Source organism: Phyllostomus discolor, chromosome 3 (genome assembly GCF_004126475.2).
Source record: "Phyllostomus discolor isolate MPI-MPIP mPhyDis1 chromosome 3, mPhyDis1.pri.v3, whole genome shotgun sequence".
In the NCBI taxonomy this organism is placed as follows: domain Eukaryota; kingdom Metazoa; phylum Chordata; class Mammalia; order Chiroptera; family Phyllostomidae; genus Phyllostomus; species Phyllostomus discolor.
Window position 1 is genome coordinate 169,907,069 of NC_040905.2, and position 26,954 is coordinate 169,934,022.

General features: G+C 35.9%; 1 long non-coding RNA gene across 2 annotated transcripts; it reads left to right on the forward strand.

Moving 5' to 3' along the window:
• Positions 1–410: 410 nt before the first annotated feature.
• On the forward strand, positions 411–25,528 carry LOC118499705. Of its 2 annotated transcripts, XR_004902215.1 has the most exons (5): positions 411–708; positions 4,553–5,242; positions 11,934–12,044; positions 16,426–16,514; positions 25,383–25,528. It is a non-coding gene; the product is annotated as an uncharacterized LOC118499705 (long non-coding RNA). The 2 variants fall into 2 exon arrangements; XR_004902214.1 differs by lacking the exon at positions 411–708 and having other exon boundaries at positions 1,966–5,242.
• The last annotated feature ends 1,426 nt before the right edge of the window (positions 25,529–26,954 follow it).

Genomic DNA, 26,954 nt, shown 5'->3' on the forward strand with positions numbered 1-26,954 from the left:
CCCACTGTGAGTGACACATGGCCCTTACTCAATGTGGGATTTATACTCTTCATTAGGTAGAAACTTTTATTTCCAGCTTAGCAGAGGTCACCTTCAAACCCAGCCACTCTCAAACTATTGTTATTTCCGAACCTACAAATTAACAAATGTATTCTAAGTTCAATGCTTTTAAAATATAACAGTAAAAAATATTGTTTATGTTATTATCTATTTTCTCCATTGAAAAGAGTCTAATCAATTGCTCTGAATATATAAGTAAGGCATAATTTTTGTAAAAATTTTATAGAATTCATTCGTAAGGAAACTCACTGAACTGCAATATGGCTCCAGTAGCAAGAGTGTCTGGGAATAAAGGACAGAAAACTGTACTGAACAATTATTAAAATAAAATTTTAAAAAAGGAGTGGGAAATGTTGGACTTTGAACTCTCTGTTGCCTCGGGCTTTGCTGACTACCCAGAAAACTGGGTGCCACCCAAAGATTAGCGTCTTGCCCCCAGGAAAGAGGTTAATGAATGCATAGCAAGTGACTACTGCCTGATATTATCTGTAAACTTAGAAATGCATTGCTTTTTCTGGTGAGCTACGTGACTACCAACCGTATGGTTTGACTATTAACCCCTTTTGAAAAGGGACCTTGTCCTGGAAGGGGTGTGGATTCTTCCTGGCGGGCCACCACTGGGAGCAAGCAGCTGCTTTGCTTGTGCATGTAAGTTTCTCCTATTATAATTATTATGAATTTGAATAAGGCTAAAGTCAGTTCTTTTTAATTGATCCTGAATTTAGACTTATGGGGCTTTCCCCCAACATATCAAATTATAAGAAAGGATGAAAAAATTATCAAATCCTGCTACCTTTATATATCCATTTGTAACATTTTGGTTAAATTCATTATGCATCTTTATGCAATTTATATACAAGTACATTCATATACATATTTATGCATATATAGACTTGCCTAATATGGACATTTCGTATAAATGGAATCAAACAACATGTTGCCTATTTTGTCTGGTTTCTCTCACATAATGATTTCACCAGTTCATCTCTGTTGTAGTAGTATAAGTACTTCATTCAGTTTTATTGCTGAATAATATTCCATTGTGTGAATATACTATACTTTATTTCTCCATTCATCAGCTGATGGATGTTTGGGTCAGTCTGATCTTGGTTTAAATACAGGTTTTGATAGACATTACCTTTGTGAGCATTGCTAAGTTGAGAGAAATAAAGCTTAAATTTCATGTTTTTAGCCATAATAAACTGGATTCTAGCACATTCTTGACAAAGTTGTTGTGAGGAGTAAGGAAAACAATGTGCCTAAAACACAGTACCTGATAAGAACTATCATTACCAGAGTCTAGTCAGGCAATCAGAAACCACATACTATTTTAACAGAAAGAACCAAACATGGGGAATAACTGAAAAAGTAGTAGAAAAGGAAGATCGAGGAAATAGAGAAATTACCTGTGGGAAGCAGCTATACCTGTAGGTCTGGGAGAACACAGGAAGGTGAAGGAAAGGGTTATCAGAGCTGTGGAGGAGGGCCCACTGAGCTGGGAGAGAGCTCAGCTTGTCACGCACTGTCATCTGGTAGGGGGCTGTTTCTGTTGCTGCCAGGGAAAAAAGCTGTTGCTGGAGAGATGCTGAAGGACCAGCAAGCAGGTAGGATGGAGTCTGTTCTTCCTCCCTCCTACCTTCCATTTCCCCTCTAGTGCCTCCCACTAGCAGAACCTAGAAAAACACAGTCTAGCAGAGGAAAAATGTAAATCTCAGAATCTCAGCTGAGTATAGAATGAAGAGTTAGGAACTGAGAAGAAATAAATTAATAAGCTGGTATAGTCCCCCCTTCCATTACTCTGCATCTATACACATCTATATCTATCTATCTATCTATCTATATATATATAGAATATATATATATATTTCAAACTTTCATAAAGCAAGAGCTGTGCTCCTGCTTAGAAAGATGATACAATTGTGCAAGTATCCTTTGGTCTCTGCTCTCCCTGGATAAGGGGAGATACAGAGTCCCAACAATCATATCCTTCTCCAGAAAGAGTCATAGCATCCACCTCTAGTAGATGTGAATTACTCCTCAAATTTTGTTACAGTTTTACCTGGAGATAAAACTGAAGACTAAGTTGTAATAGAACCACCATCTAATTCATCTTACATAGTGGATATGCCAGTCTGAAGGTGTGCCATTTGTCCCCAGTTGACTGGGTTTCTTTACTATTGGGCTTATCTGAATTTTTATTTATGAAGGATCTGAATCCTCAGAAACCTGCATGGACATTAATTTCCCCAGCCCAAGAAGCCATCTCTTTCTTTGTGTTGGTTCAGTGCCATAAGGAGTTCAAAGTGGCCAAGTGAAAGTTGTATTTCTTCCTTGAGTTCTAACCATCTGTAAATCAAGCCCCAGTTTTTCTTTCTGAGTCATAGGAACTCCCTTGGATTGAGGGAAAGGAAACAATGAAGCAGGAGTAGGTGTCAAAGAAGGCCATTGAAGGACAAATGAAGGGATCAAGCCATCTTCTCACATGTATCGCTTGAAAGCCTATGCACTTGGTAATGAACTACTTGTCCAAATCCATGGCTTGTTGAGCCATTTGACCCCCACTTCACGAGGGCCAGTTCAGGTGGAGTGATTATTTTCATATTGCAGCTCAGGAGTTCAGTCTCTACAAGACTCCACAGAAGAAAAGAATATGTCAGAGAACAGAGATTTGGCCCAAACCCTACAGGTCCGCACTGTGACCTTCCTATTGCAGCGCAGGGAGATCCCTTGTGGTGCCCCTTCCATCTCAGACACTTAGGACCTTAGGCTCTGCAGCTGTGGTTCTGTAAGTGGAAGGACACTTTGCCCTGCAGGCTGGACTTGCTGCAGAGCCTTTTCTTGCTGTGGTCCCCACCCAAACTTCATGGTTGTAAGGGTGACTCTGTAGTATCTGGGAGAGGACACTGCCTACTTTATGCTGGTACTACCAAGGGAGTGCTGAAGGCAGCTAGTGAGAGAAACATAGTGCTGTTGGCGCAGTGTGACAGGCCAGGGCTGGGATGATGACACCCACAGAAACAAGCAAATAGAAAGGGCGTGTTCCTTCCCTGTGTTTGCGTTTCAGTCTCTTCTAGTTCCCCAATAGGTAGGACCTAACAGGAATCCAGCTGGAAAAGGGAAAGAATATTTGCATACTAGGAACTTCAGCACCACCAAGCAGAGTATAGGCGGATGGGTTTGGAGAGGATCTGCAGTGGGCTAGTAACCAACCTTCACTGTGTGAAACTGATCATAGTTTGGTCTACTGAACGATATGTGTACAAGCAACTTGAACTGGCTTATTTTGTTTACAATAAAAGTAGTATGTATTTATTGAAGAAAATTTATAAAAAGAATGAAGTGAAAATCACTCATCATCTTACCCTTTATAGGAAAATTTTGGTACCTCTTCTGCACTTATTACACACATACACTCATACATTCTTGTATTTGCAAAAAATGGGATCATGTTTTCCATGTAATTTTTGAAACTTACTTTTATACCTAACACTCTAATGTACTGTTAGCACATTTATTTGTCATTAAATAATCCAAAAATCAGTGTCATTGTCCACATGGGGTGTTAGTATATCTTTGTCTCATATACTAATACATTATAAAGCATTCCCTCATTTTGGATGTTTTAAATAACTTGTATTAATAAGTTAATACTATGATAAATATCTTTTCAATGATACACAATTTTTTTTGATATGCTATATTTTGGAGAAATACTCACATTACTTGTATATGTAAGTCCCTTTGAAAATAGGGTTGTCACATGTAGTAAAACAATGTCTTCAATGACAGACCAGGTGCAAACTCCATTCCTTCTTTTTTTCCTCCCTACCTCCCTTCCTCCCTGTCTCTTTCTTTCTTTTTCTCTCTTTCTTTTTTTGGCAATCATGTTATGGTGTTAGGCTGAGCATTACTTGGATTACTGCATATTCAAAAATGCATGCAGGGAGAGGTTTTTTGAGTGTGGGTGGTGATGAGAACAGCTGGGATGGAGACGGAAGGAAATGGCAGGGACATTTCACATAGATATAAATGGAATTGCTTAGCACAAAAAACTTAGGATTTTTTGTGCTAGAAGAATAAATTAGAATTGAGTGTTTCTTTTTCTTTGCAAATATTAAATGCTAAATCTTAAAACCATCTGTACTCTTTCTGAAAGTTTAAAATTTCAAGGTAGGTAAGTCAAAGTGAAAAAGCTGGAGTGGAGGTGGGGGGTTGCCATTGTTGCCAAGCAACATTGTTAATTTAAGGTCTCTCAATTAAGTGCCATAAAAAACAAATGGCCACAATAAATGTGTCCCAAAAGGAAGAAGGTCAGTATCAGCTATTTCAGGAGGAGTTTGTAGGGAGTCCCAAATGGTCCCCAATAAGGATAAAATTGTCTGTAAGTTGTTTTGTCTTTCTTTTGAAATGCAAACCCTTATACCTCAACTCACCAGTCCCCAAATCAGATGTAGTCACGGAGCTAAAATGTATCCTGTTCCATTCTATGAAGGTAATCACAATGAAATGAGAGAACTAACCTCAATGCAGAGGTTAGGAGCCTATACCCTTATTCAGAGGACAGAATTCAATGGCTAGAGACTACTAACTGGGAAGAAGGAGTCTCATCTGCATCTCAGTATCAGCCTGGGGAGAGGAAGAGGATCAGAAGGCGTGCCTGTGTTCTTGCTCCTGGAAATGTACCATTTAAATTCAGATTATCTCTTTTCCTCTCTGCCCAAACATCAGTTCTGCCTGTAATTGTTGCTTGTTTGTATATGTGTTTTCCCCCCCGAAACAACTGATTTGAAATGGAGTTTGTCGAAGACAAAGATTTGTTATTTTTTATGTATTGATTCTGGTCAAGTGGAAGTTCTGGAATTTTAAGGAAATGATTCAAAATTGTTAGCTGGGGTTCCTCCTCTACCATGAGCTAAAGAAACTTAATCCTTGATTTCCTGATGGAGAAAAAAAATGACCCAGAACAACATCCTCTTCTCCGACATAAGACTGGCAAGAATGAGAAGGCAAGCATGGGTAATGGTACTCATATCTATGCATTGATTTATATATATTTTCCCAAATGCATGTACTTATTCTGTTTTTGAGTAAACATGAAAGAATGTGATAATTGTGGGCCTGGAAATATGTAATTGGATTTAGACCCAGGAGGGAAGCTTTGTTACCTACCAAAAATTTTTAGGTAAGTTTAGTTAACATGGAAAATACCTTGGGTTTTAGTCTTTGAGAAGTCAGGTTTTTCTTATTTGAATTATTCTTTCTTATAGAATATCTGTAATTGTTTCTGTGGGTAAATTATGTTATTTGGGTTAGTTCTGAATAAACGTGAATGTCTATGCAGGTCAGGAGAATTCTGATGACTTGCCACTGTTGTTATTGTTGTGGCAGATTACAGAAACAGTGCTGTATTCCGGTGTCATTGGAGACATGATTTGAAATATTTTTGAATTTTATAGAAACATTTTAATAGAGGCACTATGAACTTATTATTTATTTCATTGAGTTGCTGAACTGAATACTGCTATTTAATGCTAAAACCTACTAACCTTGAAATTACACGGATTATGATTTTCAGGTTAAATGTTTACTATTTAAATTGCTAATCCTCTCCAAAAAATAATAATAATTTTCCTAATTTTTGATAGAATTTTGTAACATTTTTAAATGATTTAAATGGAATATCCACTTATTCTAGAAAACATGAGAAAATAAAATCACAAAGGAAATATACCCTTTGGCATTCTTAGCATTCAATGGTTTTTAACTCTTTCTAAACATTTTTATCACAATAAAATGTCCTTCTGAGTCACTTGTGACAGTTTTTGACATCTCTCCTTTATACTTTGTGATTATTATATATTTCCATGCAGGAAATAGATATAGTATTTTATACACAGTATATATGCTTTGGGTAAGAAACTAGTCCTTTTTAATTTAAAAAAGTAGTACTTCATGTCCTCATGGAATTCCAATGCCTTACTAATAGATCTGCAATTATTCAGTAAGTCTTAATACAGTATCTATTGTGGTGACTATTATGTATTTTTCTCTCATGAATGGACTTATCTAACAAAGGGACCTAAAGATAGCTCTTGGTGACGCATGCACATGCTTGGTTCAACAGTAGTTGCTAATTGTAGTTATTGTTGTTAAACACTTGTTTCTTCTTTAGAAAATATGACTTTTGTTTCATGATATAGTTGTAGTCAAGAATATGGAAAAAATTCCAGGTTCTGTCTTAAAATTTGTACTTAGCTCTTGTTTTCTCTCCTTTTGAAATTATGAAATTAATACCCTGTAGGAAATAAAAGAAATTTATATTTGTTTAAAAATAATATGTCTGAAGAGGAATAATTATCTCCTTTGATAAAATAGTCATTTCTGGTCTGAGAAGTTTATTTTGGCAACTATGCATTTAAACATGAATGCTCCTAAATTCACAAGTATTTTTACTAACATTCACTATACATTGCATATAGAGGAGAACATTTAAATAAAAATATTGAAGGAGCACAAAACTTGGCTGTGATTCTCAAAACTCATTTAAAATACGACCTACGTTAATGATTAGTGTTATCTCAGGAGAAATTATAGGTTCTGAGATTATATATTTTTGCAAATGTACTTCTTAATTCATCTGGTATTACTCACCAATACCCAGTACACGTTCTTATTTGGTTCATTCAAGGGTGTAAATCTAGAACTTAGGTGCAGAAGCACGTGGTGAAAGGTACCTCAAATCATACCATACTGTAATGAAATTATATATATATGTATATACATATCATTAAATTGTTTGATTTCTCATAAGCACTCCGTGAGCAGTAGAGCATGGTGGTTGAAAGCACTGGCTCTGGACCAGATTGGTTCTAATTCTGGCTTTGCTGTTTACAAACTCTGTGACCTCAAGAAAGATACTGTATTTATTTGAGCTTTAACTTCTCATGTATAGAATAAGAACAATAGTAGCAACTACTGTTGTAAGAACTAAATGTGTTAATGTATTTAAATCACTAAGAAAAGTGCAGAGCACATAGTAAATGCTATGTAAACATGAGATACTATTTTTGTGACTATTAATTAACACCCTTCCATGCACCATGTGGACTTAAAAAATCCCTGCATTCAAAAGAGTTCAAATGCAATAAAGGAGTTTAGAATTACAATTAAGACACAATAGTAAAAGCATGGCAAACTATTAAGTTAGTCCTAATCTACTGGTAATATGACATTATTTTACACATATTTCCCTGAAGAAATTTGAAAAGGAATGAAACTATTGAGAATGTTGTCACAGAGGGTCTTAGCTAGGTTATACATGTCCTTTCTGGGAAGGTAACATTTGAATTGACACCTGAAGACTAGAAAATATAAACTTTCTAAAATATCTGAAGAATTGTCAAAAAATAGTCAAAGGAAACAGATCATATACATGTATACAGTTAACATAATATAACATGGTAGAACTCAAACAAAATATATCAATTATAATAGTATCTAAATCGACTCTGGAGCTGAAAAAGAAAATTATGGGCCATATTACTGTGGACTCCAGGAGTGTTAACGAAGTCCCTCAGTTAGACCAACAGAAATCCATAAACCCTCTCTCACCCGCTGTTCCCCCCTTTCCCCTCCACACACAAACTGGCTAATGAAAATGAAGTTCTATTTCTGGTAAGGAGGAACAACCTTTAACAAACCAAGCTTCCTATACACAACAGCAATAGATTCTAGACAAAATACAAACACTGACTTTCAGAGGGCTTTAGAAAATGAACAGCACCTGGCAGGTTCTGCAGTGGAGCTGACGTGTGAAGGATGTAATTGATATGGGTGAATTCCCAGTTGTTATGAAGTCTCACTCGTAGCATGGAAGGGAAGGGAGGGCATGGGCCAGCTAAAACTCCAGTAGAAGGCATGCTGTTCTGTTTCCTAGGACAGAACAGCATGACAACGGGACATGAGGAGAAAGGACAACGGGAGAAAGTCCAGAGGAACTGGAGTGGCCAGCCAAAGAATGAGAAGGAAATGCCAGAAAAACAGCTGGAGGAGGAGACACACAGATTCTATGTGCAAACTCTGCACCAGGCTCTGGCTGATTTGTGAATTGTGCGTGCATGTGTGGGTTGAATGAAAAAATGGCTGAAGTGGGATCTTACATGCTGCCGAACACAAGCAAGACAGAGTTGTTGGTTTGCATCTAATCAAGCTAATTTCCTAATAGACCATAAGCAGCAATGTTCTTCAGGGCGATAGGCTGGAATGGAATGGAATAGAATAGAAAATACTGTATTTTACCATGTATAATGCACACTTTTTTGCCCAAATTTTTGAGGGAAAAGTAAGGATGCGCATTATACATGGGTAGCACCTAAAATAACTTATATCTGTTTTTGTGTTTTGTAATTATTTGTTACATGAAATTTCTTGTACCACAATATGTTCAAAAATAAATAATAAAATTTCTTTATAATACAAAAAACAAGTGTCTTAAATATAAATCAATAAAAAGCTGAATTAAAAGATTAAAACAAAAGATTTTTTTTTACTGAAAGTTTGGGCCAAAAACATGGGTGCACATTATACACAGTGAAACATGGGTACAAATCTGCAATGCTCCTTTTTTTTTTTAAACAAAAAGACGATTAAGCTCAGGTCTGCATTTATCTAATCTTGGATATATTTTCAAAAGGAATATCCAATATTTAGGTGTTTAATAAATTGATATTGTACTATCCAAAATGATGTTTAAGGGAATCTTGTGATCATTACTGTTTAAAGAATAAGTGTTTGGCAACACTATTTCTTTAAGGTAGACAACCTGTGTTTTATCAAGAAAAATTAGAATTCTAACAGTAGCTTCATTCGTGTGGTCTATAAAGCCACCACAGAGTGTCCTTCTGTCTTTAGACTATTTTTGAGTGAACGTGGAGTTTATGAGTATGTTGTTGGGACATCCTTTTATGCATAATAAAATCATATTTAACATAGAAATTATCCGTAATTAAACACTGCAGTATATTCTATATTTAGAAGAAATGATATATCTAGAAAACATGCTCTAATCTTTTTAACTACTTTTAATTAACAGTCAGGTATTTTGCTAATCAAATAGCTTCTTAGATTTGAAAGAATCATTTATCTTTATTCAAATACACTTATGTTTTGTTTTGTGTTTTCACTTTGGAAACCTTTATATCTCGTAAGCAATCAAAGCATTCTTGAGCTCAAACACTTAATGATGTTTACACTGAATATTTTGTGGAAGGCACAGAGGAGAACGGAGGATTCCTACTTTTTATCCGTGAGCTATTTCCAGTGCAGTGTGTTGTTTTCTTTACTGACCTGCATAGGAACTAAGTTAAAGCTACCTTTCCTCCCCTGAACTCAGAGACTCTTTTGATTTCTGAACTAAAATAAAATAAAAAAAAAAATAAAATAACATAAAACGTCAAATATTGACTAATGCCCCTTACTTTACAGGAATAGATAATAGTAGGTGCCCAGTATCTAGCTATTTCAGAAAATGAGTTAGGCCCTGGTGGAACAAACTCAAGCCACTTAGAAACACAAAATAACTTTTATTTGCTTTCATCACATCTACAAGAACCTTTCCGCTCCCCGGTATTCATTCATCCATTCCATGAATGTTTATGTTTATGGAGGTTTAAAATGTTGCTCTAGGCTAATCTTAATCTAGGCTAATCTAGGCTTCTGGCCTAATATGTGGTGATGTTTTCTCCTCTCAGTCCTACTGGATTTGGAGTCCAGAGTAGGGAGAGAATGAGAGAAAAACAGATAATATTGGACAATGGGTCATCTAACATGAATAAATTTTCACTATTGCATCACTGTAATTGCTTAAATTGTACTAATCCTTTTACCACAATTTACATCTCTTCCTTTTATGCTGCCTCTTTTCAGACTTTCATTCTTGTCAAAACTACTTAAAACCCTGGTCCACATATTGTGCTTGAATGTGGCAACATGATTTTTCCATATTGGAAATGTCTTCCATCTCAAACATCAAAGCACCAATACATTTTGCAACTTGGCCATTAGATTTACTATCTCAAAATTTCAAATTTACTGAATAGTTTTCCTATTTCAGAGGGGTTTTTTAACATGATTTTTTCATGGAATTTTATCTCCTCTTTAATTATCCCATTCTTAAGTAATAAACCACTATTCATTGAAATGCTGACTACTAGATTTTTAAAATTGGTATTTTATAATCCTTAGAGAAAAAGGTGTATGAAGGCTCAGGATTCCACACATTCCTTAGGTCTCAACTTAAATACTTTAATTTCTGTATTTCTCAGTATTTTTTGCTCAAGAATTACTTACAATGTTCTCTCTTCCAGATCATTGTGCACATGCTAATATTTACATACCCATAGGTTCTGGTGTGATTAAATTATACATAGTAATGCTATTAATACAAATTCATTATATGTGTGTGATACTTGAAACATACAAAGTTATTTCAAATATAACACCATTTGTCCCAAGCAAGAAGTTGTATGTCCAATCAATGACTTAGCATTTTGCTCCAGTCAGCTTTGTCCTGGTGACTAATCACTGCCTTTGCATAGACTCAGATAGGATCAAAACTCCTTTTCCCAGAAGTATGTATAAAACAGAGACTTCCAGAAACTTCTGTAACTTGTGCTGATCCCAAAGGGATTTGGGTGAGTCAGGTGCTTTATGCTCCTATTTACCAAGGCAAGCTTAGGCAGTGCTGTATCACCAAACCATCTCATATTAACATGAAACTCCAAACTCTGCCCACAAGATACAGACCCTTCCTTCTCACAGTCCTCAGGCTGCAATTTATACTTGGCTTCTTCTCACAGATTCTCGTCACATGTCATACCCAGGGCAATGGCAACAGCCAATAATTAATGCTGGTGGATTGGCTTTTGTCCAGAATTCAATTGTCTTCTCAGTTGATAACATAGATAATTTTGGCAAAATTACTCAAGAGGTTTTTTTTTTTAAGGATATATTTGAGGGACATTCTTAAAAGCTATTGAGCTTTCAAATTCTTATCTGTGATGAGCACAGGCCAAAGAATGCCATGCATTTTTCAATAAGTAAGGAATTTTATTTATCTGACTTCATAAGTTAATGTGTCTTTTCAACTAGGACAAAATGAAAAATGATAAATAAAAGTATTCACTCTTGAAATTCCATTACATGCTGGCCAAGTTCGGCCTGCCTGGACACAAACAACCAGACCCAAGACTGGGCACAGAGAGCCTTTGTGTGTGTGGACACCCTTCCTGGTCACCCACTCTTCCCCGGGAGCTCTCTCTGAGGAAAAGCACAGCAGCATCTGAAAGCCCACAGCTACCTGGCACCACTACATGGCCTTGGTGCTGCTAGGAATTGGCTTGCCGCTCTCAGCTAGGTCACTGTGTTCTCCTTTGGAACATAAACAATTTCAAACAATGACAAAACCAGACAAGGTCCCATGACACTTTTGAATCAAGGCAAAAACAAGAACATTCTGTAATCACGTCTTAACAGATAAAACACAAGAACATGTCCAAACAATTAAAAAAAAATCCCAAGTGTCTCCCCAATCTGGCTAATTTGAATAAACAGTGCCTTTTTATCAATTACAGGTGTAGCTTTATTCCTTTCTTCCCTACTTCCTAGAATGTAATTATCAAGATGCCCAATCAATGAATTATTCCCACTTCCTAACAGCAGCAGCCAATCTAGAGCAAAATCCCTGCTTCTCTGAATTCTCCTAAGTCCTTTTACACACCTTCTTCTGAGAGGCCTTTTTGGTTTCCAAGAGTGTATGGTCTCCCTCCATGCAACATCAATAAAAGCAACTACTTTCTACCACTAGTGTGTTCCAGGAGGTTTTAGCTGGAGACATTTGACAAATCTGTGACATGAGCAATTGGGGGCCAAAGGGAAGCTAGAAGAACACTTACCATAAAAGACAGACATGTGCAAAGAACAGAGAGGTAAGTTAGAAACAACAGAAATTTTTCCAAGTGCACAGAAAAAGGGAGATTGATGGGGGAATTGGCAGAGAGAAATGCTTCTAGACACATTTTAGGAAGAGAGGGCTTGAGAAAATAGGCACAGGTCACAATAAAGTGGAAAAAACTAACATTACTCAGATAATTGCAATAGACTCTACTAAGGTAGAGAGGCCACAGATGGCTGGCTTCCTTGAGTGAGTGGCTAATAATCTGAAGAATGATTAAGAGCTAACTAGGTGAATAGCTAGGCATAAGGAAGGATATTGTGAATGTCCCATGGTGGGAAAGAATATTATAAGTATAAAAGCACGAAGTAAGTGTCGTTGGAATGGTCGTGGCAGTGGGGATATTCTAAGAGAGTAGAGAAGTAAATAGGGTCATAATATGCAGAATGGTACAGGACAGGGATTGGCAAACTACGGCCTACTATAGGGGGGCTCTGCCTGCATAGCCTCCCCCGGTGGCCACTGGGAATGAGAAGAAGTCTACCAAGACACGTTCTGCTTGGGGAGGAAAGGTAGCCAATCTATAGGGAACCTATCCATGTGGAATGGAAAATGTAGTCTAGCCCTACTGGAAAGCTGATAGACAAATGTCGGCACACAAGAAGCCAAACCAACAGATCGGCTTTCCTGTGGGAAACCAGGCCTGCATTGTACCTAGGCTGCTTTGAGGCTTGCTTTTGCTAAAACTCCCTCACCCTGAATTGAAGCTGCAAATGTTTACTATCTTTAAAGTAACTTCCTGAAGTCTGTACTAATTCTCCCAAGGACCGAGTGTAACCAGACCAATTACTCTTACCGTTCCCTTGCATTTCCAACATTTTTTCCTTGTTAATCTGTAAGACGTAATCAGTAACATCCTTTCCTTTGTTATCTGTAAAAGTAATCACCTAAAGCAAACCTGAGCATAATGAATGAGAACTTTCTTTGATGTATGCTATCAGAAAGCAATAAAGCCCTATTAAGGCAAGGGTCGAGGTACTCTCCCCTCAAGAGAGTGGCTGTGCCATCCCTTGTTCTTCACAGGACTTCGGTAGTCTGTGTGAATTTGTTTCATCTCATCCACAACACTGTGGACACTGCTGGCCAGAGTCCGCATCACAATCTCTCAGAAGAGAAGGGCTTTGAACCTGTCCCTCAATAGGCTTTTATTGGGTTTAATTTGCATCGGAACACAGGGCATATACGTAAAGTTCATCAATCATTGTCAGGTAGTAATGATCAAACAATAGATAATATTCAAAGAACTATGAGGGTTTCTTCTGAGTCAGGGTCAGATAGCCAAAGGGTCATAAAACTTTGAAAAACAAACTCATTTTATGCTTGGATCCTTAACATTTAAATTGAGGATATTCTTAGAAAAGTAGGTTTTACAGGTTTTTATGCATTCTTTCTTAGGCCTGATCGCCCCAGGGAACCTCCCATTCCAGCACAGGGCCTCACCTGCCTCCGGCATTGTTTCAGGCTTAAGTCAGGCAGGGGAAGTAAGGCAGCCAAGAGATTAGGAGACTTCTTGCAGACAGAATGAGGACTCAGGCTATGTCAAAGCTGAGGGGTGAGGGTCAATTGCCCCTGTTCTATAGTTCCTTAACCTTCCCTGATGACCCCTTCACAATCATGCCTGTCTTAGGTCGTCCCTCCCTTGAGGAATCTTATCTGTCATTGGCTAACCAGTCATCCACCTGAAGCCAAGCAGAGTGAAGTGAAAGGGGGAAGAAGGGGTGCCCCTGCCAAGAGGATAAGCTTTGTCTCCTTTGTGGCTTATGGTCCCAAGGTCTTTTACTAAACCTTAGCTATGGGGGTTACAGCTTCTGAAACCAGGCAGGGTGGTTCCCAATAGGCTGTGATTCAAACACAGCCATTGCTTGCGTTTACATGTGAATGGCCTCCTCTTACTGCGATTTGATCTCACAATCTAAGGTGGAAAAACGAGAGAATGGCAGACACCCCTGACAGGCCCCTACCAAATGGACACAGAAGAGTTGGAGAAGGAAAGCATGTTCCACTTAGGGACCAACCATTATGAGGGGAAAAGAGCAACAGAAAAAGGGTCATTTATGGACAAGAACTTCAATATCAATCATCACATCCAATAGAAAAACCTGACACTGATGGACACCAGATTGCCACCTAGTTCACCAATGAGATAAGTTACTCCTTCATCCAAGGTAGAAATGGCCCGGTAGAGAGAGGGACTAGAAGTGTCTGTCTAATGTTGTTCTAAGTCAGAGAAATCCTTTATGTAATGTGGGGAGTTGGAGAAGGGAGGGAATCAGTGTTCTCCTTTAAGGGAAATATCAAAATTATATAAAGGACAAAAAAACCTATAAAGGGTTCAAAATTACTTTGTTATGTTCTAATTTTAGGAAAGGAGGAACTATGAAGCTAAATTTAAATTTAAAAATTCATTAATATAATTACTTCTTTATTGTTTATGCCATTACAGTTCCCGATTTTTCTTTTTTTTCCTCACTTTCACCCAACCCCACCTTCTCCCCATGTCCATGGGTCATGCATAAATGTTCTTTAGTTAACAAGTGATTAGTGTACATAAGGAGACACTAGTAAGAAGTTGATAGAGGACTACCTAGGAGTAGCATCCCAGAACTTGGCCATTCTCATGGACCAAGTATTTGTAGAGGGCAAAAAACTTCTGAGCTTGAGTTTTGAGCAGTATTAAAACCTAAATGTCTTTAGCTCTTCAAGACATTCACTGTGGTTAATGGTAGATTTAATGTAGTTGATGTATTAGGAAGTAGCTCATGAAAAATTTTTAACCATTCTTGTAAAACAAGTCCATTCTTTGTTAGCCATAATTTAATACAAAGTCAGCATTAGTACTGAATTTTGAGGTCTTATTATAGTGCTGGTTAATCACTGACAGACATATTTTCAGTGGGAAAATAATGGAAGTCTTTGTTTTTTTTTTAATTAAGTTCAATGTCCTTACATAAAAATATCTTTCCCATAGTTAATGTAGTGTTTCCTTTTATAGTTTAAATTTTTGCCTTTTATATGATCATCAATTCAAAAGTTATGCATGTTTGTTGCAAAAACTCAGATATTATGGAAAAATGCAGACTAAAGGGAAAGCCTTCTTGCAAAACATTTTACCTGCTCTTTTCTCCCTCTCTTCCTATACTATCATGGTTAACAATTTCAACTGCATAACTTACAGAACTTTATCTGTGAATTTACACATATGGTTTTCTTGATATAAATAGAAATTTTATTATATATTATTATTATTATTACTATTATGTAACATGTACTTCATTTTATCTGAGGCTCCAACTTAGCATGGATAAATCTACTTGAACAGCGTTAAGAACTGCAGCGTAACCCTCAGTGCTGTGTGGATATAAGGTGTTGTAGAGTAATCAGAACTCAAAGCAACATCATTTTAATAATCTTTAGCATAATACTGTCAGATTTGTGAAAAATTATTTTAGCTCCAGGTTTCACATTATGATTACAAGAAAGATGATAGAACTTCAAGGAAAGACTCTTGGATCTGAATGAGGTCTTGAACCAGATCAGCTTATCATTTGACCTCTCTGTGATTTGATGACCTTATCTGTAAACTGGAAGACTTTGGTCCAGATTATTTTTAGTATTCCTGCTAGCTCTATTTTATATTCATACATACATACATATAATTTTATATTTGTCTAGTATCGTAACACCCAGTTTTAGTTAAAAACTTTTCATATTTGGCAAGCATTAAATATCTATTTTCACTCTATACTTTAGTTAAACTGAGGGACAAAAATATCTGTTACCTGATGTCCATGTCAGATATTGACCGAAAGCTATTTTCTGGTTTCCCCTTGAATTGTTCTATCCAATAATAAGTACTTTTCAAAAGTACTCGTCCCACAGTAGATATCTACTTCTTTAAAAATAGAGAATTAAGAATCTTCATACAAATTAAACTCTTAGTGTCTAGAGGAATAGAATTAAGGAAACCATGGCAAAATTTTCTTTTTAAAGTGAAGAATTTTCCCTTCAGTTGTGAGAAATACATATAAAGAAAAAAACAAAAATAAAAAACTTCATGGGAACAAACATGGGGACAGAAAAACATTGGGGTGGAAGCTGTAAGGAAATGAAAATGTGGTCGTTCTGGTTCCTCAAAAAGAGCGGCTGCTCCCCCTTGTGGCAAGTGTGCAAAGCTAACTTCCTGGTAAAGCAAAGCATTTCATCCTAGGCAGAAAATGATATTAAGATCCATTTTGATCTAACTGATATTAAGATCTAAGAAAAGATACTAAGACCTATTACAGTGGTGTGCCATTTTCAGGGGGAAAGTAAAATACATATTCCAGTGGAAAATTGAAGTCATGACTCTGTGTCAGGTATAGGCTTAATGTCACCAAGAGAAAAGAGCAGATGACGTGGGCATGTGCCCAGGGAGAGCCACAGAGACTGGCTGTGGTCAACTCCGGTAACTGATTGGTCAGCCCTTACTTCACAAACACATGTTTCTGTGTCAATCACTTCATAAGGTACTAGGAAGAATGCAATGTAATATAAGACAGTCACCTTTCAAAAGTGTGCCATCCACCTGGGAAGATAAAATATGACCACAAGGAAATAGTTAATTACAAGGTGGTAGATTCTATGTCATACTGGATGACCTAGAGCAGGGAGAAAGGAGAAGGGCTTTTGTACTGAGATCTGAAGTGCTGGGTGCTTCAGAGAGATGTGTATAGGATGGCAATGGGCCCCTAAAGTAGAAAAGCATAAGGCCAGAAAGTTAACCATATTTCTGGAGTTTTGTATTTATAGACTAAAGGCAAAAAGGAATACTTGGTCCGGATTACCCAACCTGAACTAACTAGTTTGGTCCATATTCCACTTGTTTTATAGATGAGTAATTTGTTGAATGTGTTTGAATACAGAAATGCCATAATGTGAAATGTTTCAGGAAGTTCATTCTGGGAAACTATATGCAATAAATTTTCTTTAATTGAATATAAATAAAAACATGACAAGAATTACACTTATTTTTTAAATGTAGTTCTTTAATTCATCATTTCCTATTCTCCTACTCTGCTTCATATAATTTGTGACTATCTGACATTTTCTTAAGGGTAGGGACTCTATCACCTTTGTTCACTGCTGTACTTCCTAACTTCTAAGACAGTGGTGAGCACTTGATAGACATTTGCTAATATTATAAATAAATTTATATTGAAAAGCTTGAGGCAAGGAGAACAATTAAGTGTTTATCATAATGATGAAACTTGACCTTGAATAGAGGCAGAACAGTAAAATGGAGACATTTAATATATTAAAAAATGAATAAACTACATTTAATAACTCACTGCGTGTGCTGGTGAGGGATAAAAAGGAATCTAAAATTGCTGAGGCTTCAAGGTTATATGCATGGAAGGGTAATGGAGGCATTAAAAATATTGGGCAGTCAGTTGGAAAGTATGTTTTGGCTAGATAACAGAGTAAGTTCTTGACACAGACTGAGTTGTTGAGGGACGGTTAGAGATTTCTGATTAGAATCCAGGCAACAGGCCAGGCTTGCAAATTCGGCTTTATGCTTTATGGTGGAGATGGTAACTGAAATGTGAGCTTAGATATGATTCCTGTGGGAAAAAGTCTAAATGCAGTCAGGAGAAGAACAGACGACTGAACCTTATAGTTATTTAATCCATCTTCACAGATAACCTTAAGCTGTGGGGCCCATTTATAATTTATGCACTCATCTCACATATATCAATTGAGACCAGGGCCCACCCCCCACCAAACACACACACACACACACACACACACACACGATACGATGTATCTGAGGAACTCACATCTGGTAGGGGAGACAAAGAGAAAAATTTACACACAGGACCCATCCAAGTAAACCAGCAATCCCAGCTCCACCCAACCATAGTCTTGATGTTGCTAGATCTTTTGATCTTTCAAGACAAGCTGAGATTTTATGTGAGAATTTCTAATGCCTAAATGTAGGACATTGATTAAAATGTGTGAACCGACCAAAATATTTTTGCTGGCTGGATTTAATTTGTAGCCAGCCCTACTGTAGTCTTGTTCAAGAAGAGATTCTTCTAACTCCCCCACCCCTTAATTGTACAATCTCTGGGGAGGAGGCTTTTAGTCATTTGAGAATCAGATTAAACAATTTGCTTGAGAGGGATATTTTAGGATAGCCAATTTATAATGAAAGATAGGATCACGCTTGTTAGGAGGTTTGTAATATTCATTTATTTATTTAACAAATATTTACAGAGTTCATACTATCTGCTAGGCACTCAGTATATAATATAGAACAAATTAGACAAATAGAAATTTTGTTTAGGCAAATTTCATCAGGTGGGAAGGGACTTAGGATCACTACCAATGAAAGGAAGAAAATTCTACCACCGGAAATAAAGAACACCCTGGCATGCAGGCTGAAACTGCTTTAATTTTGTGAGGGTGAAGGGGGAGGTACTATTCCTCGGTGGAAAGTGTATTTGTCTGTATCATGGTCGGCGGGGGAAGGTGTATAGAGACTGTGAAAAAGGCCCTAGAAACATGTAGGGTGTGCAGGGGGAAAAACAGTGAACAAAATACATCACCTTCATTATCTGCAGAATATGACAGTGAAGAGTAAGTTGGAGTTGAATGCTGATTAAAGCAGTGAATTTCCAGCTTTCTTTGATTATGTCACAGTTAAGTAAACTATTTTCCCTTTCTACACAGTACACAAAAGAGCCATGAATTCAGATGTCTGAACATGCACACTAAAACAACAGGTTCACTGGTCATGACCTACTAGTGAGCTAAACCCACATCTTTGAAAAACATTCAATCAAATAGTCCTTAATTTTTCTCAATTTTCCAGGACTTCAGTGTTGCGAGTGAATAGTGATCTTTGAGATATGGTATAATTCTTACAGGTTTAAATAATTTTTAATGTATTTATTCTTTTATATGCAATTTCAATGCACACTAAGAAGCTATACTTATTTCAGGGTTTTTTTTACTTTTACCATCAAAATCAAGTCAGTTGTGATTTTGAAAGAGTATAGAAACTGACATTTTTAAATAAAAATAACCAGAATAAATGTAAGTTTTAATTTGTAGAACTTAATTTAAGGATACTCATGAACAAAATATCAATAATAATTCAAAGTATTAATTATTGCCTTAAGTTTCAATTTACATCATAATAATAGCATTAGAAAAATTAGCCCAAGATGTGTAGAGTTTTGAAAATATGGAGGCTTATTTATTGATATTGATCCATAAAACTATTTTTAAATCTATTTTGATAATTGGTTGGATTTTGAAATAATTAGAAGAGTCAGATATTACATAGAAATCACCACCTTTATGCAAGCTTTTAGGGATTGAATTTCTCCAATGCAGAGGACTTTGATTATAATGTTTAAATTATGTTCTTTAGAAACACACCAATGTAAATTGAGGTAATATAGAATCAAACTACCCTTTCATAATGTGTAATCAATTTTTAGGGCAAGAAAACAAGACAGGCACCAAAAAAGCAAGTAAAGTAAGGAATCATAAAACCGATAGTCTAAGACACACAAAACAGACCTCTGAAATGGTTTTCTATTAAACTTTAAATTTTCTATAGTTAAATTTTTTATAGTTTTCTAACTTTCAAACTTTTAAAGTTTTCTATTAACATTCTGGATCGTCTTTCCCACACAATAGAAAACAAGCATGCCTTTCCTATAATAGGCCTATACTACTATACCGTTCGGTTTCCCTGCCCTTAATCTATTATGCGGCAGAGGTTGGAGTAAGTCTTCAGTGATAATTATAGAAACCATGGGCCTTTGTTAGTTCTGTAGTTATTCATGATGTTATGCATGGATGTTGAGGACGTGGCCTTTGGGTCCTCGCATAGGCTTAAGTGCCGGCCCCCATGTTAATAAGCTGTGTGACTGCGATAGAGATACAAACCACCGTTGAGACGCTCTGGCAAAAACACATAATCTGAACATAATCATAAAGAAACATCAGGTGAATTTATATTTAATGACAGTCTAATAATGAGCCTGTAATCTTTTTAATGTTAAAAATCACAAAAGACAATGGAAAACTGTGTAACAATTCTAGATGACTAAATGTAATGTATTTCTCTTGCTATAAAGAACATTATCTGGCAATTTGAATAAACTAATATTGTTGTATCAATGTTGACTTCCTGACTTTAATTGTACTATAGTTATATAAGAGACTGTCTTTGTTTTTAAGAAATACACTCTGGAATATTTAGAGGTAAAGGGGCATCAAGCACATCTGCAACTTGCTTGTAAAAGCTGAGAGAAAGAGAATGATGAGGCCAAGGAGATAAATGTTACCATTTAGTAACTGCTTGCAGGATTTAGGGGACTTCTTTGTATATCCTTGCAAAAATACCATTGAACCACAGAGAAATAGTCTCAAAAATGGGTGTAATTATAATGAACTCAAAAATCTTATATTAAGGATTAAATAAGATCATTTGTATAAAGCTGTAAATAATCTTTCAAAAATTTTGCATTCTAGACGATACTGCAATAACACACTATATCTACCCCAGCAATACCTGGATTTCTGCAGAAAGGGAAACCAACAGGGCTAATTGGAAAAACAGGGTTAGAAGCAGACCACTCAAAGGCCTTCTTATTTGCAACCAGAGCACTAATAAAAATCACTGGAACCCTAATAAAATCTCAACACCTTACCTTGCCCTTGGCAGTCCCCCTTTTGCACCCTTTGCATCCTTTTACCCTCAGCTCAGGATTTTTTCACTGGGGCATTAATTAAGGAGGATCTTTATTTATTTTTTTCAAAGACCAGTTTCATCAAAATAAATAAATGACCTGGGATATAGAATTCTTAATCAACCACTTTTTAGTTTTTATACCACAGGAATAAATATTTTTGGAAATTTTCTATCTTTATTTTTAGTTTCACCAAATAGCTAAATGTATGGGAAGCATAGCCACCAAATTAGCCATTAAAGTCTATCTCAGAATTTAAGGTTCCCCTCCTTGGTTCTTCATCTGTTGGTAATGATGCTCTTCGACAGAAAGTTTGCCCCTGCTGAGTTCAACACATTCACATACCAAGGGAACTCACAGATTAAATAAACCCGACTTCCTCTTTAAAATAGTGCAAATCCCCTAACAGAGATGAGCACATTTCTTTTATTGAAACATGCATTGTAGAAACAGACTATATTATTTCCTAAGTAGGAAGAATAAGAGGGAATGAATTTTATAAAGAGCGTATTGTTAAACAAGGGCATTTTGAACTAGGGATAATATTATTAAGAAATAGAATAGACTCTATTGAGAGTCTTAGACAAGTGAATGAAATAATAAAGGGCCATCTTCTTGGAATGGGTGGGTCCTTCATAGAACACGTAAACTAGATACCTTCCTGAGTTTGTTTTCAGCCCTTTTAATGGATTCACTGTAGTCTCAAGTCAAATCCAGATCTATTAATATAGTCACAGCAATTACTCTTGGGGGTCAAGTATTCTTTGAATTTATTTTTATAAAGAAAGAGGGGCTTTTATATCTAGTTAAGAAAAGGTCAAATATTCAAACACTGTAATATTATGATAAAGGGTAAAAATAAACCCCAGCTCACTAATCTCTGAAATGTTGACAAGTGATACACAAATAAAGAATTAAACTAAAAAAAGTTTAATCAACACAAGGTGATGCTTGAAAGACAATTTTGACCACATGCTCATTTTTAAAATTTGTACCATGGCATAAACCGAATGAGGAGTATATACTAAATAAGTTGGAACCATGTCATGGTATTACTGACAAAATAAAGACCAAATGTATTGAGAATGATGGTATGATGGTTTTTCACTTAAGAATTTCAGTCCCACATTTTTTATTGTGGCAAGTATATATATTATAAAAGTTAGTGTTTTTTAAACCATATTTAAGTGTACAATTCAGTGATATTAAGTACTAAACAGCAACTTCCCACTCTTTCCCACACCCAGGCCCTAAGAACTACCATTCTCCTTTTTGTCTCTATGAATTTGACTACTCTTGGTACCTCATAGAAGTGGAATTAGACAATATTTTTCCTTCTGATACTGGCTTATTTCCCTTAGGATAATGCCCTGAAGGTTTGTTCATGTTGCAGCATGTGCCATCATTTCCTTCCTTTTTCAAGTTAAATAATATTTTATTATTGTATGCACAGACTGTATCTTGTTTATCCATTCATCTATCAATGGCCTCTTGGGTTGCTTTCACCTTTTGGTTGTAGTGAATAATGCTGCTATGCACACGGGTGTGCAAATATCTGTTTGAGTCCCCACCATTGATTATTTTGGGTTATATACTTAAAAGTGAATTTCTGGATCATGTTAAAGAAAACATTATTCTGACACTTTCACCAGTAAGAAAGACTTTATTCAGGACTATTGTGATAGGTGTCAAGACTATCACAACAGGGAAGAGAGACTGGGCAAGAAAAACTGGGAATTTATAGCCCATCAGCAGATGAAAGGGTCTAGTGGATAGAAAATTACTAATAGGAGACATAAAGGGTAGAGGAATTCATGCTAACGTGACTTAACAGAATTCTGAAGGCAGACGTGGGTGGATCAGTTATCAAGTGTGAGGGATTAGGAATTTGATCAGATGTGACCAAGGATAAGACATTCTCTCTAAGCTGAGTTGGCAGGATTCTTTCCATGACTGGACCAGGCCAACTGAAGACAGGGCCCAGGACCAGGCCTAGTCAAAAGAGGGTTCAGATAAGCCTAATTAAAGTTTGGTTAAAGAGAGTGTCCTTTAGAACCATATGGTAATTAAATGTTTAATTTTTTGAAAAACTGCCATGCTGTTTTCCACAGCTGGTGGCACCATTTGAAATTCCTTTCCCATCAGCAACACAAAAAGTTTAAACACCTGTCATTTCCCAGGATCCTTGTTTCATTTTGTTTTGGTTTTAAAATAGCCATTGTCATGTGTGTGAAGTGATAGCTTATTGTGGTGTGATTTGCCATTCCCTGCTGATTAGTGATATCGTGTGTCCTTCGTGTGTTTTTTGGTCACTTTTATATCTTTGAAAATTATAACTTTATATCTTTAAGTCCTTTGCCCATATTTTTCTCTTATTATTGTTGTTGAGTTGAAGGAATCTTTTATATCTTACTAGGCATCAATCCCTTGTCAGACGCATGATGTGCAAATATTTTCTCCCATTTTGTGGGTTGCCTTATCACTGTTGATAGTGTGCTTTGATGCACAAAAATTTTAATTTTGATGGTCACATGTATGGTCAAATAATTTTTCTACATGGTGCCAATACCATTTGATCATTTGACTACCCATTCTATTCTAATGGTCTATGTGTCTGACTTTTGATTACTATAGTTTTATAGTAAGTCTTGAACTTAGAAAATGTGAGAACTATACTTTTGTTCTTTTTCAAGATTGTTGTGGTCATTCAGGTCTCCTTATGACTCTATATAAATTTTTGGATGCATTTTTTTCTTTTTCTGCAAAAGCAACCAATGGAATTTTGATTCATAAACATGGGATTTCTTTTCATTTACTTGTGTCTTATTTAATTTCTTTCAGCAATGTTTTATAGTTTTCAGTGTACAAGGCTTTTACTTCCTTAGTTAAGTTTACTCCTAAGAATCTTAGTCTTTTTGATAATATTGTTTTGATGAAATTGTTTTCTTAAATTATTTTTCAGATTTTTCACTTTTAATGTATAGAAACACAACTGATTTTTGTGTGTTGATTTGTATTCTGCACCTTTACTGAATACACTGATTAGATCTATTTTTTAAAATAGAATTGTGCAGGTTTCCTAAATATAAGATTATGTCATTTGTGACATTTTTCCTTCTAATTTGGGTGCTTTCTATTTCTTTCTCTTGTCTAATTGCTCTGGTCAGAACTTAAAGTATTATGTTGAATACAAATGGCAAAAGTAGGCATCACTGTGTTATTCCTAATCTTTGAGGAAAAGCTTCCAGTCTTCCACCACTGAGCATGATGTTAGCTACGGGCTTTCTACACATGGATTTTATTATGTTGAGGTAGGTTTTTTTCTATTCCTAGTTTGTTGAGTGTGTTTATCATGAAAAGTGTTGAATTTTGTGAAATGGTTCTTGTGCATCTGCTGAAATATTCTTGTATTTTTATCTCTTCATTCTGTTAATGTAGTATACATTTGATTGACTCAAAACTTTAGAACAGCACCAATCTCATACTGGAAAACACTATTTATGTCCAATGCAATTTTAGAATGAAACGTATTTTGTTTTAAAATAATTCGTCGATATGTACATAAATAGTTAATCAAAATCCTAAATTAACCAGGAAGTCATATTTATAAACTGCATGAATGCTTATTGTATTTTAAAAATCAGTATTATGGAATTCTGAATATTCAATTCTAAGTGCATCATGTGTGACAGCTTCGTATTAAATATTGCTTTGATAATGGAAACTAGCTGATTGATTTTATTTCTTTGCCATGGTCCCATATATTAGATATAAAATGTATTAAGCTAATAAAACCACATCACAAACCAGTACATGTGATTATGATTTTTCAAGCCTGGGCACACATGCATGAGAAATTAAGGAAAAATTCACCAATGCTCCCTTCACTTTTAATGTGTGCAATGTTCAGCAGTAATTTTTTATACTAGTAATGTGGAATTTATCAGAATGAAAAATATTGTAGAGTATTTGAGGAAAAATTCTTGCACCTCAGTAAAAAAAAATTTAGCACAGTGTAGAATATGCCACAGATCAAGTGTTGCCTATCTGAAGTCCAAATTAATGGTATGATTTATGCAACAGAAAATTGAGTTTTTTAGAAATGAAGTAGGTGCTGCTAAATTAAAATTTACATTTCATCAGTGAGATATAGAAGAATATTACCTAAGTGAGATACCTAAGTGAGATATAGAAGAAAAATTTCTTTCTTTCAGATTGAATCATTATGAGTAAAGAAAAATATAGAAATATGGTAATACTTTACATTTTTAAGAAACGAAACGTCTTGTGGAATAAAATTCCCCCTTCCCCATCCATGAATTATCTATTTTGAATGGCTACACTGACCAAACTGATCATGTGATTTTCAGTATTACACTTCCTGATGTAACAGCAGCAACAGCAGATATTCATAATAACAACAATGGCAGCTATCAGTAATTGAATGCCTACTATGAGTTAGGCATTTGGCATACACAGTTGTCCCTTAAACAACATGTATTTGAATTGTGTGGATCCATATTTTTTAATTTTTTAAAATTTAATTTACTTAATTTATTTTTTAGAGAGAGGAGAAGAGAGGGAGAAAGAATGAGAGGGAAACATCGATGTGAGAGAACATCTATCACTTGCCTTTCATACGTGACCAACCTGGGACTGAACCTTCAACCCAGGCACGTGCCCTGACCAGGAATCAAACCAGTGATGTTTCTCTTTGTAGGACAACACCCAACCAACTGAGCCACATGAGTCAGGGTGCGTGGGTCAACTTTTTAAATAAATACTATAAATATATTTTCTCCTCCTTATAGCTTTCTTAATAACCTTTTCTTTTCTCTAGCTCACTTTATTGTAAGGACATGGTATAAAAATATATATAAAATACATATTAATCAGCTGTTTGTGTTATAGGAAGGCTGTCAATGGTAGGCTAGTGGTAGTTCAGTTTTGGGGGAGCCAAAATTTTTATACAGGTTTTGCTATTGATATTCTGTTGTCTAACACAATCACCAACTATAACTCACTTTATGTGTCACAATCATTACCTGGCCTTGAAGTTCCCTGTTAGGAGTCACAGTAATCTTGGTGGAGCAAAGAAACATAGGTAGCCAACATCTGCTATATTTTATCCACACATGGTTATCTTTAGCTCTTGTACCAAACTCTATTTCATCTACAGAAATGGATAGTAAATTGATTTTATTCTATATGCATACAAAGCAAAAAGATTTAAGCTGATATTTTGAGAATGGGCCAATGTAGGTGGCCTATATTTGAGACTTCTTGGAGACTTCCTACTCACTGTCAAGAACATTGTTGTGTGTATATATAGGTAGGTATTTATGTGTGTGGTGAGCTTGGGTGTATTTGGGTATGATCAGAAGGAAGGTCAACATTAAAATTAATGTAAGTCATCTGTATGGATAAAGACATTTGTGTTTAATGATCATTTTGACAATTTAGAATTGAAAGGCCAATAAAGTGCTTCCCAGACAAGGTAAAGCTAAAGCTGTTCATCATCATTAAGTCCTTATTATATGAAATGTTAAAGGGATTTATCTAAGAAAAAGAAGAGAATCAAAACTATGAATAGTAAAATGACAACAAACTCACAACTATCAACAGACAGAACCTAAAAAAACCCAAAACTAATAAAGCAAATAACCAGAACAGGAAAAGAATCACAAAAATGGAGATCACATGGAGGGTTATCCATGGGGAGAGGGGAGGGGGAGAATGGGGGAAAAGATACAGGGAGTAAGAAGCCTATTTGGTAGGTACAAAATAGACAAGGGTGTGTTAAAAATAATATAGGAAATGGAGAAGCCACAGAACTCATATGTATGATCCATGGACATGAAAGAAGGGTGGGACTGCTGGAGGGAATGGGGGTAGTGGGTGAGGGGGGCAAAGGGGAAAATGGGAAAACTGTAATATCATAATCAATAAAATATGCTTAATAAAAATATAAAAAACATAAAAGGGGAAACATAAAATTAAGCGTCTAGTTTTTTGGAGGTGACAAGTCTTCCTAATAGTACTTTCTCTAGAAAATCTTTCTTCTTCTCGTTGAATGCAAGACAAATAATCCTTCTGGCATGGTGGCCATTCAGACTTGCATGGCAGAGCTGACTGCA